Source organism: Crocodylus porosus, unplaced genomic scaffold (assembly GCF_001723895.1).
Source record: "Crocodylus porosus isolate Cpor-Errol unplaced genomic scaffold, CroPor_comp1, whole genome shotgun sequence".
Lineage (NCBI taxonomy): Eukaryota > Metazoa > Chordata > Crocodylia > Crocodylidae > Crocodylus > Crocodylus porosus.
The window spans coordinates 43,177,655-43,193,882 of record NW_017728907.1 but is presented as its reverse complement, the minus strand read 5'-3'; positions in this window follow the sequence as shown (position 1 = coordinate 43,193,882).

Sequence of the window (16,228 nt, the reverse complement as noted above, 5' to 3'; positions counted from 1 at the left end):
ATTAGGCAATAATCATTTCTTTAGAGCCTGCATATTGTTCGTATGAGTCTCTGTCTTGTATAACAGCACGTGTTCATCAACATGATGCATTCCTCCCTGATTTTCCAGTTCTGTCTTTCATTGTGGATATTCTTTTCTCTTCTCTGATTGCTTTTTCTTCTTAGACCATTACTCTAGTTGATAGCTTCAGGTTATCATTGTATCCTATCTCCCTCTCCAATAAGCCTATGATTGATACTAATCTTCCTCTTGGGACACATTTATAGGATGCAGGATAGAAACTGCTCTCTAAATCGTAGCTCTATATGTGCTGACAATTTGCAAGGTTGCACCTTATATTCACTACAGGTGGCTTAAGGCAAAGCATCAGCACCTTGTAATCATACTGCCTAATAAGAAGGGAAATTTGTTTCATATACTAAAAGCTGTCTTTTCACTCAGCTTCGTGTGCTGTGCTAGTTTGTATTTTATGTGAGCGGTAGGTTCCACATTTATGGAGGTGGTCAATTTCCTGTAACCAAACTCGCATTTTCTTTCCAGTGAGAGGAGCCATATTTTAATTATTCTAATGAAAGCTTTGACTAGCAGGCAGTCCCTTGAAAAAGAGTTAATGTGGCAGAAAATACTTCACACAAGCAGAAGACTTCATTGACTAATGTGCTTAACAGGACTTTGTATAAGAAAATTATCCTAGTGAAAGCTTTATGGAATGCATTCTTTTTTATTTTTTCTTGACGCAGAGTCATGTTTGGAAATTGAATTATTTATCTAACAACCATACAAAACTAGCTAGAATCACCATATTTTTAAGAGCCCATCAGTGTAGCATTTGGACAGACGTGCTTCGTTCCTTTCAGAATTCAAAATGAATATAAAAAAGGGTCACTCACACTTTCATTTTCACTGCTTGTCATATTTATCATTAAATAATTGACGACACATTCCAGTTAATAATTCAGAAAATGGGAAACCACAGTGCTAGTGTTTCTTTAATATTTGCATGTTCAAGCAGCCCAACAAGCAAAGGAAAAGTGTAAGAATTTAGCTTGTTTTATCTTTTATCTGTTTAAGCAGCTGTGCATTTATCTTTAAAAGCAGTCCTGCCAGACCTTTTTTGAATTGCAAAGGTTGCTGCAAATGCTTGCTTCTTGGCTATGTGTAAGGATTAACACTGTTAAGAGAAATGGTATCTCCTAACCCTTTCTGTTTGTTTATTTGATGCCTGTCATTGGGTCACTGTTTTGGAAGCAATCAGTATTTTCAGTTTACTGGATAAAACATTGCAGCTTTTTGTGGCAAATTCTCTAAGGATCCAAAGTCTGTGTCAACAAAAAATAAATATGTTGGCTGTTCTCTGCTTTTACACCATAAGTGCCTCAACACTTACAAGCATAGAAGTTAAAGAATGAAAGCTCCAGAAGTTTGAGAGAGTCTAAATAAATATGCACAGTGAGTAAAATAAGCAGCACTCCTTACCTGAAGCAGACACTCTCATGGAGAGGCATGCAAAGTATAACAACCGTGTTGTCAAAGCAGGGCTACGTAGCAGCACCAAAAAACCCTCTGACTTCTGAGGTTTGCTTGCAGCTGGAAAGCATTTCCATCAGAGGCTGGAGAGATGTGGCCACATGCCCGGACAAATTGGACTTGGACCTGCATCCAGATTCTGTGAACATTTCGATCTGGGGTTTGCATTCTATTCTTCTATATGGAAAAGCATTGGTTAAAAAGTTATACAAAAAACTAGAACTCTTGGTTCCAAAACGATACTTTTTATTAGACTAACTAAAAAGTTGGTCTGCTTTTTATTGATACCTTTTATTAGAGTAACTAAAAAGTTAAAAACTTTCCACCACTGCTTGGATCTGAAGCTTCCTTTGAGAGAGATCTGGAGAGGCAGATACTGAGCAAATCTATTCTTTGGCAGGGGTTCTCCCATATTTCCTCTTTTCATATTGTTGTGAAAGTGCTGAACCTGCATCTTAACTCCTACACCAGTTAGCAAGTCATTCCTGAAAGTATTTGGGGGATCAAAATAATGAATTTTGGAAATTAATTCTAGAAATAGAGAAGACAGCTATATTTAGCTAATGGTCGAACTACATTTGCTGAGAGAACAAAAGAAAATTAATTTTGGGAAAATAAGGCTTCAAAGTCCTTGTTCTATTGTAAGTTACATGGATGTTCAGGTAACAGTAAAATTTGGCTCTAGAATTATTTTATTAATCAGCAGGGAAAACTAAGGAAGGACACATTACTGTACAGGTTTGCTTCTTAATGCCCTCAGTACAAAGTCAGCAGTGTCAGAGGTTACTCCAGACCCAGTAACTAGGTGTAATAAATTACACTAAACTTGGATAAAACTTAGGAGGTACTGTCATCAAGTATGAAATACTGATGAGATTCTGTGGAAAGGGCAGTGATGAAAAAATATTACCCATTAGGAAAAAAGACATTAAAGTAGTATACAGTAAGTTACAGCAAACTGGCTGCTCTGCTTAAGCCATCCCCTGTGGGAGCTAGTTAGGATGTATTTGGAGGAGCCACTAACAAAATTCATGCCATTAAAATGAAAAAGAAGCTAAAATAATCTACACCGAAGAGAGATGAAATGGAAAATATAAGACCTCAGGAGAGGGCATGTATGGTAGAACTGGTTAGTAAATGAGTAGTATTACAGAAAACTCTAGCTCTTTATCAGAAAAACAACAATTTTTGGCATTTTGCAGCACTGCTCAGACTGATACCTGCTTAACCTTTTAGCTGAAAACTACAAAAAAACTTCAGGCCCAAAAATTTCATCCAAAAATATATTGGAGTTTGGTAAAATTAAACTTTAGTTTACAACTTTCCAGTTTTCAAATGAAGTGTTTTAAGGAAACAAATATTTATCATGGAAATGTTCTCTGAGCTAGAAATCTAATTTTCCATAGGATAAAAGATGGCAGTTTTCCCAAACTACAAAGAAACTAGGAAGGAGGGTGATAAACCCCTTGATAGACTTCCCCCTTCTGGGTTACTAGGTTTCAGCAATGGACCCACCCAAAACACCTGCTTCTGAGATGGCTATGGGAGTGGTGTCTGACCAGTGTCGTACCGTGGCCTTTCAGGCACTTACTGAGGTACAAGTTTTAAAGTCGGTGCTTGTGCTTGAGACATGGGACACCTAGACCATCAAGATCAGTGCTGACCCTAAAACAAACATAATCATGGCTAAAACAAGACTTAATTTAATAAAGATGGATGAGGGAAGTCATTTGCCTATCATTCAAGTGGAGTCAACTATAGTACAGAAGGAAGTAGCCTTAAGACAAGGCAAAGGAATACTACAGAACAGGTCATGGCACAATGGAAAAAAAAATGCTTCGTTCTATTGAGACTACCATAGCAGACAAGTTGTTGAGTAAATGTGATATCTCTTATTAGACCAACTAAACAGCTGGAAAAATTGTTCTTTACAAGCTTTCTGGCAAACACCTTTCTGCAGGTATTTGTATACTCTCTTGGGTGGAACAGAAGCTTCTATTCCAGAGCTTCTGTTTGACCCAAGAGAGCACACAAACACCAGCAAACTCTCCCTATGCCTGCAGCAGGGTGTTTGTGCCTGAAAGTTTGTAAATAACAATTTTTCCAACTGTTTAGTTGGTTTAATAAAAGATATCACATTTACCCAAAGAACTTTATCTGCTTGTGTCCTTAGACCAGCACGCCAATAACTAACACCATTGAAACTACAAGGAACTTTATTTTATCAGAATGCAGCTACCCAGGAAGAATCTAACCAGATCAGGAGTTGTCAGCCGGGGGGTATGCATCAAAGACATGATTTTTGAGATGTCCAAAGGCAGCGCTGGCAGATTTTATTCAGCGCTGAGTATCATCATCTATGTTTACTTTTTGGGGAAGGTGCCTACCCAGGTACAGAAAATTCTTGACATTCTCCAACGGCTGCCTTCTATTGTAACATGTCAGGGAATAGCTGGTTGGTTTGGCATAGGCTGGTAAAGTATACTGGTTTTTGTGAAGTTGACAGTGAGTCCTGGCATTTCATACGTCTCACAGAAGCAGTTAAGTGACCTGGAACTCTTCAACTGAATGGGCACACAATACAACTGTTATACTGAAGATCAAAAATAGAGGTGTTGCTTATCTTGGATTTGGAATATAGCCAGCTGATGGTAAAGATATTCCATCCATGAGATGCTGGATGCTGATTCCAGATGGAAGTCTATCAGCAATGAGATGTGGAATAGCTGTTATGTAGAAGGAAAAGTGTTGGTGCAATCAATCACGCATCCTTGCTCGACTCCAATTCTAATGCTAAAGGGGTCCATTTCTGAGCCATTCATTAGGACGGTTGCTGTCATATCATGAAGTCTAATGATAAATTTTGGCAGGTATCAATATCTCATTAGGATCTTCCATAGAGCCTTTCTGTTGATTGACTCAAAGGCCTTTGTTAAGTCAATGAAGGCCATGTAAGTTCTCTGTGTTGCTCCTAGCACTTCTACATCTGCCTAGCAACAAAGATTATGCCTATTTCACCTCTGCATGGTCTGAAACCACGCTGGACTTGGATAGAGTCTTCTCCACGAGTGGAATGAGTCTGTTGAGGAGAATGGGGTTGAAGATCTTCCCAGCTATGGACAAGAGTGCAATGTCACAGTAATTGCTACAATCCAGTTTATTTTCTTTCTTAAATATGGTTACGATTCTGACATTTCTCAAGTCACTGGGAGTCTATTCACGTTTTCAGATTTTCAGAATAGTAATGTAGTTGGTGATGGGTCTTTTTTCCACTATGCTTTTAAATTTCATCTGGTATTCCATTAGGACCACATGCTTTGTTGTTCTTCATCTGCTCCATGGCTTTCAAGGCCTCTTGATAGATTGGTGGGTCTGCAAGGTAGTCCTTAATGGGGTGTTGTGAAATGGCATGATGGTATTATCTTCAGCATTAGAATCTTGGTTCAGAACAGGGGTAGGCAACCCCTGGCTCAGGTGCCAGAGTGTAGCACATGAAGGCATTTTACTTGGCACGCATGCCTTGGGGTGGACAGCAGGGAAGGGGCCAGGTCTGCACTGCCACAACATGGATCTGGCCCTTTGCAGCTTCCTCACTGTCTTACAAGTCAAGGTTGCGGATGTTTTTGACACTGTGTCCAAAAATGTTGCTGACCCCCTAGTTCAGAAATGCTCCTTCTAATGTGCATTGATGGTAAAGCTGTCTTTAAAGAGAGTATTATTCCATCCTTGGGCCTTGAAATGATGGCTCCTTGTGTTCTGTGATAAAGGGACAATTCAGTATTGACCCAGAAAGAAAGATTCCTGCCTCTTCATCAGCTATACCATCTCCTATAGTTCCAGGATTTCCCAGCCTAAGTATTAACATGGCACAACCTTAGATTACAGTGAAATTAAAAGGGAAGGCTTTTTGCCTTTCTTTAAATAGTAGTTCTTATTTTTAACATTGCTCTTACTTACTTATTTGGGTGTTTCTTAGGCAGCTGGTATGGGTTCATAAGTGAAACAGGTCAGCCTTTGTGGTGGAGGGGTCTCTGTAAGCAGTTCTCATTGCAGTTCAGCCCTGCACAATTTTTTTAAGCAGACAACTGAGTACCGGCGATGTTGCAGTGTAAGAGGGAACCTCGGTTGTCAAGGGCTCTGACGTGTGCTCCCAGTACTGGCCACACCTCAGAGGCAGCTCAGACCAGCCTTAGTGACATTTTGCTCTGACAGCCTCAAACTTTTAGCTAAAGGTTATTTGTCCAAAAGGATTTGGAAAGTAGTGTTTAACCTTTCCCTGCTGCTATAAGGCCCAGCATACCTCAAAAGTCTTCAGTGCTAGGTCCAGAGATACTGCTGTTTGTGAACTTCCAGACTCTCTTTCTTGAACTAGTTACTGAATTACATTTAACAGTAGAAGATATTTCAGGGGTTTTTTTGGGTTTTTCTTTAGTTTTTACCAATTCCCTTTGTCACAATACAGAAATAGTTTTACTTTGGGAAGAAAATGGTCTCACATAAAGCAGTATGAGTTGAACCCAGAGCTTTTGAAATTAGGTCTTCAGGTGCTCAATATGTAAGTGGATTTCCTAGTAAAGTACAATCCCGTAGGAGGGTATTGTGTTGTTTTGTTTTGCTGTTGTCTCCTTTGTCTTAGAATTTGAGGCCTTTTCAAAGTAAAAATTAGTTGATATTTTATCACAAAGAAAATAATTACCTCTAAGGAAAATACATTTTGAAATAGGAATAACATTTTTTCATTGATTTTTTCAGGCAATAAAGTGTCTGAAAACAAAATTCTCCTATCATAAAAAGACATGGATTTTAAAGTCAATAAAAAGCAGAGATTACATCAAATTGGAAAATGCTCCACAAAGCATCTGTAACACTGTTGTCATGTTTCTTTCTGTTTCCAGCAAACAGAACGAAGACATTTGACAGCCGATTGAAGTTCCACCGAGTGTTGAGTTAATGATTTCTCTGGGACAAATCCATCGGGATCAGTTCAACCCTTGACAGGCAGGGCTGTTTTAATTAGTGTTGGCTTGCAGTAGTCACCTTGATGCTGTTACTCCAGTGGAGATTGCCAGACCATAACACAAGGGTAGGCAAAATATGGCCCGCAAGCTGTGTCTGGTGCGCGGCAGGTCCCCGGGTCCCACCTGGCCCAGGCACCGTCCAGCCTGTGGTGTGTCCTGCCACCCTTAGGCACACAGCATGGCACGAGTGGCTCCACAACCAGACTTCATTTCCCAGCACCCCTGGTGGCAGATCCCTCTGACTGATGCTGCTGCCAGCCCTGTCCCCATAGAGACCAGCTGGGACTCACCCCCGGGCTGAGCGTACGGCCCTGAACCTGGGCTGTCCTGCATGGGAGGTCAGCGTCCCTGCAGCACCCACTCCAGACCCAACTGTCCTTGCCCTGGCCAAGTGGTACCTCCCACTTGCCACTGCCAGGCCCTTCTCACTGCTGCTGTCCAGAGCCCATGCCAGGGCTGCCCTGTGGCTCCTCCCCACCACTGATGCTACTACCAATGCTGCCTCTTTGCTGCCCCGGGTTGGGGTCCCTGCAGTGCATGCAACCCGCTGCATGGGGCAGGCCAGGGCCAGGGCTGCGCGCCCAGCCCAGAGCTGGGCAGAAGCTGCTGCTGGGCACTAGGAAAAAGCAGAATCTGGTGGTGGCAAAAGTTGCCTCCCACTTGCCACTGTTGGGACCTTATCACTGCAACCACCCAGAGCCCATGCTGGGGCTGCCCTGTAGCTCCTCACGACTTGGTGTCGTGGCCCAGCGGTAGCGCTGGTGGCAGCAGCGAGAGGAGAGTCCTGGCGCGGGTTCCAGGTCCTTTTCTGCAGAGCTGCTGCCCAGCCAGTCAGCACCAAGTGTGTCCCGGTGCATGGGATTGTTCTGCCCTAAGTGCAGGACTTTGCACTTGTCTTTGTTGAACCTCTTGAGATTACTTTTGGCCCAATCCTCCAATTTGTCCAAGTCACTCTGAATCCTAGCCCTAGTTTCATAGTTGGTAGGGTCAGAAGGGAACTGAGAAGATCATCAAGTCCATGACAATGGCAGAAAAGAGTACTGGGGTCAAACAACCCTAGCAAGGTGTTTCATCTACCCTCCAATATATCTACTACTCCCCCCAGCTTTGTGTCATTTGCAAACTTGCTGGTGCACTCTATGCCCTTTTCCAGGTCACTGATGAAGACATTAAACAAAATCAGGCCCAGGACTTCATTCCAGCTGCCAACTAGACATGGAGCCATTGATTACTACTCTCTGAGCCTGGTGCTCCAGCCAGTTTTCTATCTACCTTACAGTCCATTCACCCAGTCCATAATTTCTTAGCTTGCATGTGAGGATGCTGTGGGAGACCATATCAAAGCCTTGCTAAAATCAAGGTACACCACATCCACCAGTCTCCCTGCATCCACAGAGCCAGTCACCTTGCCATAGAAGGCAATTGGGTTGGTCAGACATGACTTGCCCCTGGTGAATCCATGTTGACTGTTCCTAATCACCACCACCTCCTCCAAGTGCTTAGAAATGGATTCCTTGAGGATTTGCTCCATGATCTTTCATGGCACTGAGCTGAAGCTGACTGATCTGTAGTTCCCTGGATCCACCTTATTCCCTTTCTTAAATATGGGCACTATGTTTGCCCTTTTCCAATCATCGGGGACCTCTCCTGATCACTATGAAAATGGTTCTGCAATCACATCAGTCATCTGCAATCCCTCAGCACCCTCAGGTGCATCCCATCTGGCCTCATGGATTTGTAAGTCCAGCTTTTCTAAGTAGTCCCTAAACTGCTCTTTCACCACGGAGGGCTGCTCACCTCCTCCCCAAACTGTGCTGCCCAGTAAAGTAGTCTGGGAGCTGACCTTGGCTGTGAAGACTGAGGCAAAAAAGGCATTGAGCACTTCAGCCTTTTCTGCATCCTCTTTCACTAGGTTGCCTTCCTCATTCAGTGAGGGACCCACACTTTTCCTGATCCTCCTCTTGCTACCGATATACTTGTAGAAACCCTTCTTGTTATCTTTCACATCCCCTGCTAGCTGTGACTCCAGTTGTGCTTCAGCCTTCTTGGCTTCATCCCTGCATGCCCAAACAATGCTTGTATATTCTTCCCTAGTTATTTGTCCAAGTTTCCACTTCTTACAAGCTTCCTTTTTGTGATTTAATTTACTGAAGCGTTCCCTGCTAAGCCAAGCTGGTCTTCTGCTATGCTTGCTAATCTTCCTGCACATTGGGGTGGTTTGTTCCTGAGCTCTCAGTGAGGCTTCTTTAAAGTACAGCCAGCTCTCCTGGACTTCTCTCGCCCCCTCAAGTCTGGCCTCCCAGGGGATCCTGCCCATGAGTTCCCCGAGTCAAAGTCTGATTTTCTGAAGTCCAGGGTTCTGCCACTTTTATCCTACAGTGGGGTTTCCCAAGAGTGGACAAATCTACAACTGCATATTTGGACCTGTTTATACCCTGTTAAACTCTCTAGTCACTCCAAAATGAGGCAAAGAACTGCCCTTATCTTCATAGTAGTATTGGAGTGATGTTACAGTAAAAGCTCTGTTATCTGGCATCCCCCAGTCATGGGGGATGCCAGTTAAACAAATATGCCGGTTAATCAAATGTGCACTATCTGGTGCACTCTCCGGCATCAGTGTGCCGGGGGACAGGGAGGGGGGCCCCGCATAGGCTGCTTTGCCCTGCACCATGGGCCCAAGAAGTGGCGAGGAAAAACTCGGCTAACAGTGAAATGGGAAGTCCCCTGGAAGCGATACTTCTGGTTTTGCTTTTGCCGCATCCCTCAGATGCCAGTTAATAGAGTCTTCCGGCTAATAAAGTGCCGGTTAACACAGCTTTTGCTGTATAACTGTGATGGAAATATGTGAAAGGCAAAAATACTTTTGCTGGTGGTATCTTTTATTGGACCAACCACAAGCTTGAGATAAATTTTAGGTAAGTTTTTAAGCACAGATTATTCTCCTCCCAGCCAGAGAAAAAGCAGATGCAGCTTGAGCTAGGTAACCAATAGAACAATAGCTTGTGAAAAACCCTGGTTTTGCAGGCTGTTGGTTTTGGGGGGCTTAGTACCTAGTTCAAGTGGCATCTGCTGCTTTCTCAGACCTGAAGGAGATCAACTTGTGATTGCAAGCTTATCTAAAATCTCTTCCAACAGTGGGGTTGGTCCAAAAGTATACTTGCCTCTCATGAGGTTTTTTAGTCAGTATATTTAGCTGCAAAATAAACTGAGTCAGAATGATAAATCTCTGCGGTTAATCCTAGATGGCCAGTTTTAAAAAGGACATAGTTAACTAAGTTATTCCCCAAATTATTCTGCCTTATTTGTGTTGGCTTCAGATAGGGAATATATCAAGAATGCAGTAAAAATGTACATATGCTCAGGTCAGTGGAACACTGAAAGAGAATTCAAACAACTTCCTTGACTGATGTGTGGCTCATATGTTTTCTAAAAATGTCCTGAATATTATTATTATTGTTATTGGCATTATCAAAGTACCTGAATGCCCTAATCACATTATCCCAGGTTCACTGAATGCACAGCATACTTTCTGTATCTCAGCTGGAAAAGCTTAACAACCTACGAGCTCACAATTGGTGAGGAGAGTTGCAGTTAAATATGTTAACTACTTGACTATGCATTACATATGCTCTTTCAAAATAATGGGTAAAAACATCTCCTAGCTGCATGCCCCTTAGCCTACATATTTTTTCAGTATGCATCTCAAAAGATGTGTCTTAAGATGATGTTAATGGTTCATAAATCTGCACTGCCTTCTTAAAACATAATGCATATGTCTGGGAATGGCCTTTTTTAAGGATTTTCCACATATAACAGTAATAATTACCTTAACAGAGGGCATTCCATGGAATTAATGACTACCTGGGTTTAATGGCCTGTAGCTGTCTCTCAGGCCACCAGCTTCTCCCATCTGGTCATCAATCCCAAGGAAATGTCTTGGTCTTCTATTATTATTGCTTAAGGAGGTGACAGTTTTTACAACCAGTGCCTTCCACTGAAAAAATGTTAGCAAAATACACTCACATACCCTTTTGGCTATCTGTGCTAAGGTACTGAAAACAACTGGCATCCAAAATATGGTATGTCATTGCTGTAGATTTACCTAGAATCACACCTTTGGGGGCCACATTCCATAGGTATAGTTTGAGAATAAATAAAATTTTTGGTGAAGTGTATCAGAGTTGCTTGCAGAATACTCTTACCTCTTTGTGCAGTTCAGGAAGTAACTGTCAAATCAATGAATGTTATGTAATGGAGGTTTTTTTACAAGTACCATATTTGATTGATTCTAAGACAAGGTCCTCCCCCTCGCCCCCAATTTAACATGGGGAAGAAAGCCCCTGGTCTTAGAATTGAGTGTTGAGGGGTGGCACGTGGCTGCTGTGGCTCAGGCTCAGAGGGGAAGAGGAGGGGAAAGCTGAGGCTGGAAGGGAAGGGGGAGAGCAGAGGCTGGTGGGCAAGGACCAGGGGGGAGTAGACGCTGGGGATAGGGCAGAGAGCAGAGGCTCGGGGGAGGTGGGGGCCTGAGGCTGCAGGGGTCCAGGGAGGGGGCAGAGGTGGCAGGGGGCCAGACAGAAGCAGGGGGCAAGCTACTTGGTCTTGGCCGTCCCTCATTGCCTGCCCCTCTTGCAGCAGTGGGGCGGGGGGGTAGGGGATAAATTAAAGACAACCCTCTAGTAAATAGATTCTATACATGGAAAATTATAACATTTATACATTTTCCATGTGTAGAAACTTATTACGGTGGGCTCATCTTAAATTCAGGGTCATCTTAGATTGAAGTAAATATAGTAATTTATTGGGGAAAACTGGAGCAGGCATGTCGAGAGGGGCAGTAACAGATTTTTGTGAACGTTGACATTTCTCTCTTTAAAAAAAAAGTTTTCATGGTTGCCCATGTTTCCTTACAATTGATGGGTTTTTTGGCAGATTTTCAAAAGAAACAAATAAGTTGTAGCTCAGTAGGCAAGAAAGCAGCAGAGATTGTTTTAGGTGAAAATGTCTTGCTATGTAAATATTCCAACTTATATGAGTTAACATTGGTGCTGACTACATTTTCTTTAACCTCATTAGCACTTCATCTTGCTTTCCCAAGCATGGTGCTAGAGCAGCAAGTTCACCTTAGTGCCTTTTGGTAGGTAATTCATCAAAGTGGCAGATGAAAGCTTAAAGGAAAATACATGTAAATACTGCATTAGGAACCTTAGTTCACAAAGCATGAATATTTCTACCCATATCATTAGGTTTCTCTGGATTATAGTAATGCATGCGTGTGAATGAAAATGGCCTAGTTTTGTGGGAAAGATAGGAATAAGAGACAATTTGCTGGCAATTAAAAAAAATAATCCTCCATAACCAGTTGCTTTGTTTTAATTAAAGTATGCATAATCAAATAAGTCATTTTTCATAGAATATTCTCACATAAAACCTTCATTACGTTCAGATTACAGCCATGTTTTAGCAGTTTGAATATGTGTTGCATTCCAAGAAACCCAGAACTTCTCAAACAGGGCATCCAGGCAATCTTGACTCCAATCTACGGTGATGCCAGCCTCCCTCCTGCCTTCTTAACCTGTAGAACAGGGGTTGGTAGCATAAGGCCCATGAGCTGTATCCAGCCTACAGAGCCAGAGGGCTTTGCCTGTGTGTGTGCATACATTAGGGCTGGGCAACTTTGAGCTGTGCCCACACCACCACCTTCTCCCCTCCTCCACCAGCTTCAGCATGGGCACAATTTCCAGCCAGTGGGAACTTGCACTGGGGTCAGACAGCTTCCAGCAGTGTCTCCACCACAATCGGGAACAGGGGTGTGGGGGTACAGGGAGAAGCAGCGGGAGTGTGGACGCAGCCCAGCCCTAGACCCAGTACAGCTGCCCATTGGTTGGAAGCTGTGCTGACGTTGTAGCCAGGCAGTGGGGGGCCAGGAGAAGCATCAGTAGTGTGGGCACAGCTCCCAGCTGCATAGCCCTGGCACAGGTACAGAGAAAGCCACCCTGTTGCTGATATGGCACTGAAGCTATGCAGCCCGTGTCACACCAGCGGCAGTTGTTCCAGCTTGCAGCTTGAAAAGGTTGCCAGCCACTGCTGTAAAGTATTAAAGATGTGCACCACAGAACATTGATTTAATAATTTGTTTCGTATATACATGTCTCTGATGCTAAGTGTGATAATATGTCACTGCAATAACTTCTGCTCTATTCTGACGCACATCTGAGAGTTATATATGGAGACATGCTCTCTGTCTAATGACAGAGAAAGACGCTAGTCCAGTGTCTAATGACATGGGCAATTGCTGCTACAAGGATTGACGAGGCCTGAGTCTGCTGAGCCCTTCTGCTGAGGCACTAAGGCTCATGTGCTTCAAGGTATTTAGGCACGTAGCTCCTGTTGAAATCGATGGACACCTAATGCCTAAATTATCTTGCAGGATCAGAAGTGGTAAATGGTTCTTCAGCATGCTTTATGTCTGATTAGGAGCTTGTAAAAGGCTTTTATGCGGATGTGGATAGCCTTAAAAAGGAAGCCACTCTGTGGCTCAGGCACGGTGAGCCAGATTCTGCCACCAGGACCCCACAGATGGTTCTTTCAAAAATAAGGTAGAATCTGATCCCAAAACTTGCCTATAGATCCGATCCTAACACTTGCTGTTATGGTCTATGCTCAGAAGTACCTGGTAGCCCTGACTGCTTCCAGCAGGATCTCTATCCCTAGGCCAGTGCTGGGGTTGCAGAGTTAGGACAGTTGGTGGGGGAGAGAGGGTTGCTTGAGAAGGATAACATTAACTGTCTGCCTCCCATATATTAACCTTAGGGCAGCCCTTTTTCATATTGGTGACATATTTGTTCACCTTACTGATTGTGAAAGGCTGCACATCATGAAGCACTGCTGTGTGTCTTCAATAATAAGGGTCTTAATAAGGATCCTGGGGGGCAATTTTCATATTTTTCCCCTGGGACTGGGGATTGACAGAGGCTCGATAAGGAAGCTTTGTCATCCTGTCCTCTTGGCTGGCTGAGTTCTGCAGGAAGTGGTGATGGTAGTAGGGCTCATTAATCTATTCCTCTTTCTATTCTTAAATAGGCCTTGAAGGTGCACAGCATTTACATAATGAGCTACACTAATAACACCAGAGCTGATATTCCTTAGTAGAGATGCCAAAGAATTTTGTAGTGACTTTGGTCATTTGAGTTTAATCAGCACCATTTTTGTTCCTGGCGCAATGCTTCAACAAAGGGTGATTCCAGTTGCTTCTCTCTCCCTTTCAAGTTCTTCCCCCTCCTTTTTTTTTTTACTTCTTTCTAAGACGTAACAGACCAGTAGAAACCTAAAATGATATTCAGCAGCTTTATTCTTAAAGTCTTAAAATTAAGGATCACTTTGTCTGAATTGCACATTATTTGGTAGAAAAAAATATTTTTTGAAATGAGGCATGTAAAAGATGGGGCTGAAATTTGTCTTTAAATAAAAACTCATTTGCAATCTTAGTTCTGAAACAATGGCTTTCACTCCATTAATGAATCAGTATTTTACACAATGTTCCTATGTATGGTTGTCAAATGTAATGTTACAGTTAACATTATTGTCATTTTATTGGCCCCACTTACTATGAATTTTCTTTCACCATTCAAAAAATGCATTTGTTTTCAGTGCTGTTTCATACAGCTCTGTGGTTACAAGGGTAAATTAGTTCCTAACTGATACTTCAATGCCTAGAGAATTTGCTTACTTCTTGCAAAAATTTAAGATGTAGTTAATAGAATTTATTTATTGAATTCTAGAATACCTATTTTCAGATAGAGTATCTGAGCTCTTGTACAAGATTTAAATAAAGGAATCAAATTGTGCTCAATGCCCAGAAGAACTTTAAAAAAAAATCCAGAAAGATGTATAATTGTCTTTTTAGTGTTATACAGACCAAAATAGAAAGACCTCACACTGGACCTTTGGGAATCTGATGGAAATTCTCATAGATGAAGGTCCAGAAACATTTTTCCTAGACCAAAATACTTTTTTCTGCTCTTAGCATCTTGGGCCAGAGATCTTGCTACATAGGTGTATTTAGTTTCCTTGCAGAAACATAGAGTAAGAGGTGGGACAATGCAAGGCCAGGATTATGTCCTTTGGCCACTGCACGTGTTAATGGTGCAGTGATCCCAACAATGATCCCAACAGTTGTGTCTCTTGCCATGGGAGGACACAACATTTTGGGATCAGGGATCAGATTCTACTTGCACCATTACTATTTGCCAGTGTAGGGAGCCCGGGGTCATGATCCCAGCCCCCACCAGCAAGTAGAAAGCCGGGTGCCCAGTAAACTGATGTGTCCTGGGGGTGGGACTGACAATTAGCTGGTTGTCAGTCTCGGTTCCATGACCACATTGGAACCGGTTGGAGACTCTGGTGCAGTCCCAGGCTGAGACCAACCATCTGCCAATTGTGATCTCAGCACCAGAATCGTACTAGGGGAGTTTGAGACTCTGGTGCAATCCCAGGGCTAAGACTGACAGCCAGCCCTAGGCCACACAAGGACCTGTCCCAAAACCCTGCCGTGCAGTCAGCATAAGGCTGCATGGCAGGGATCCTGTCACATGTTTAATTTAGGACACAAAAGAAACCAGCTACAAAATTATTACACATTTTTTGTGGAATCATTTTTTGTCTTATTTCCCATTTTATCACACCACTAATTGCCTGAACATGGGGCCAGGTTACTATTAAAGTTACAATTAACTGGTTGTCTTAAGTGTAATGTCTGCCAGAAGTCTGAGAAACAAAGGACCAAAAGTAGCACAGTAAGTTGAAGGAGATACACACAGAAGAGAGATCATTTAGAACTGTTCTTTAAAATGTGAGTGATATTGCAAGGCATCATTGTTCTCTAAAATCCACTTCATGGCCACATCATGAAACAGTCTTTACCTCTTGGTTCACTGTACCACAAATAGGAACTTGCTGCATCCTGATAGATGCCATGAAGTCCATTATCATGAGCGTTCTGTATTTCTCCTCCTTAATTCTCATGTTAATCAAAGGGCTAAAATATATTTACGTACCTCTACTAATGGCAGAAGTGTCTCTTAAACTGATTTAGAAGGTATTTTTAATTTTCATCTAAGTTTGTTTCCCCTTCTCTCTTATCTTGCCTTATTAGCACACATTATATGGACATTTCCTTTCTCTTTTTTACTGTATATCTTTTGAAGATGACTGGTTTGAAAAACAATCTAGAGAAAGTTCAAAGCACTAATTCTCAGTCTGTGACTAACTCTATGCACTGAAGACAAGGAATATTAATTGGGCCAGGGAGGAGAAGAGAGATTGTGTTGGATTCTGTAGTTTAATGGTTACTACATTCTTTGCGAGGAGCCTGGATTCCAGTCCTTACACCCCAACCCCATCTTCTGTGCAGAGCCGGAGCCATTAGGAAGGTCCTGGGAACACCTACCAGACTGAGCCCTGTAGGCACTAGAGAGGCTGAGAGAAACTTGAGGCACGTAAGGAAATTTATGATTGGACACTTCGGTGCCTACAGACTTCAGGCACTTCCAGGGTTAAGCAGCAACTGAGCAGAGGACTGACATTTTGGACTTACAGGCCTGCTATAATAAGCAGTCAAGTCCCTTTGTAGATCTAGCATGTAACCAGGCAGTGCCTCAGCTCCCTATCTGTCAAATGGGTATATA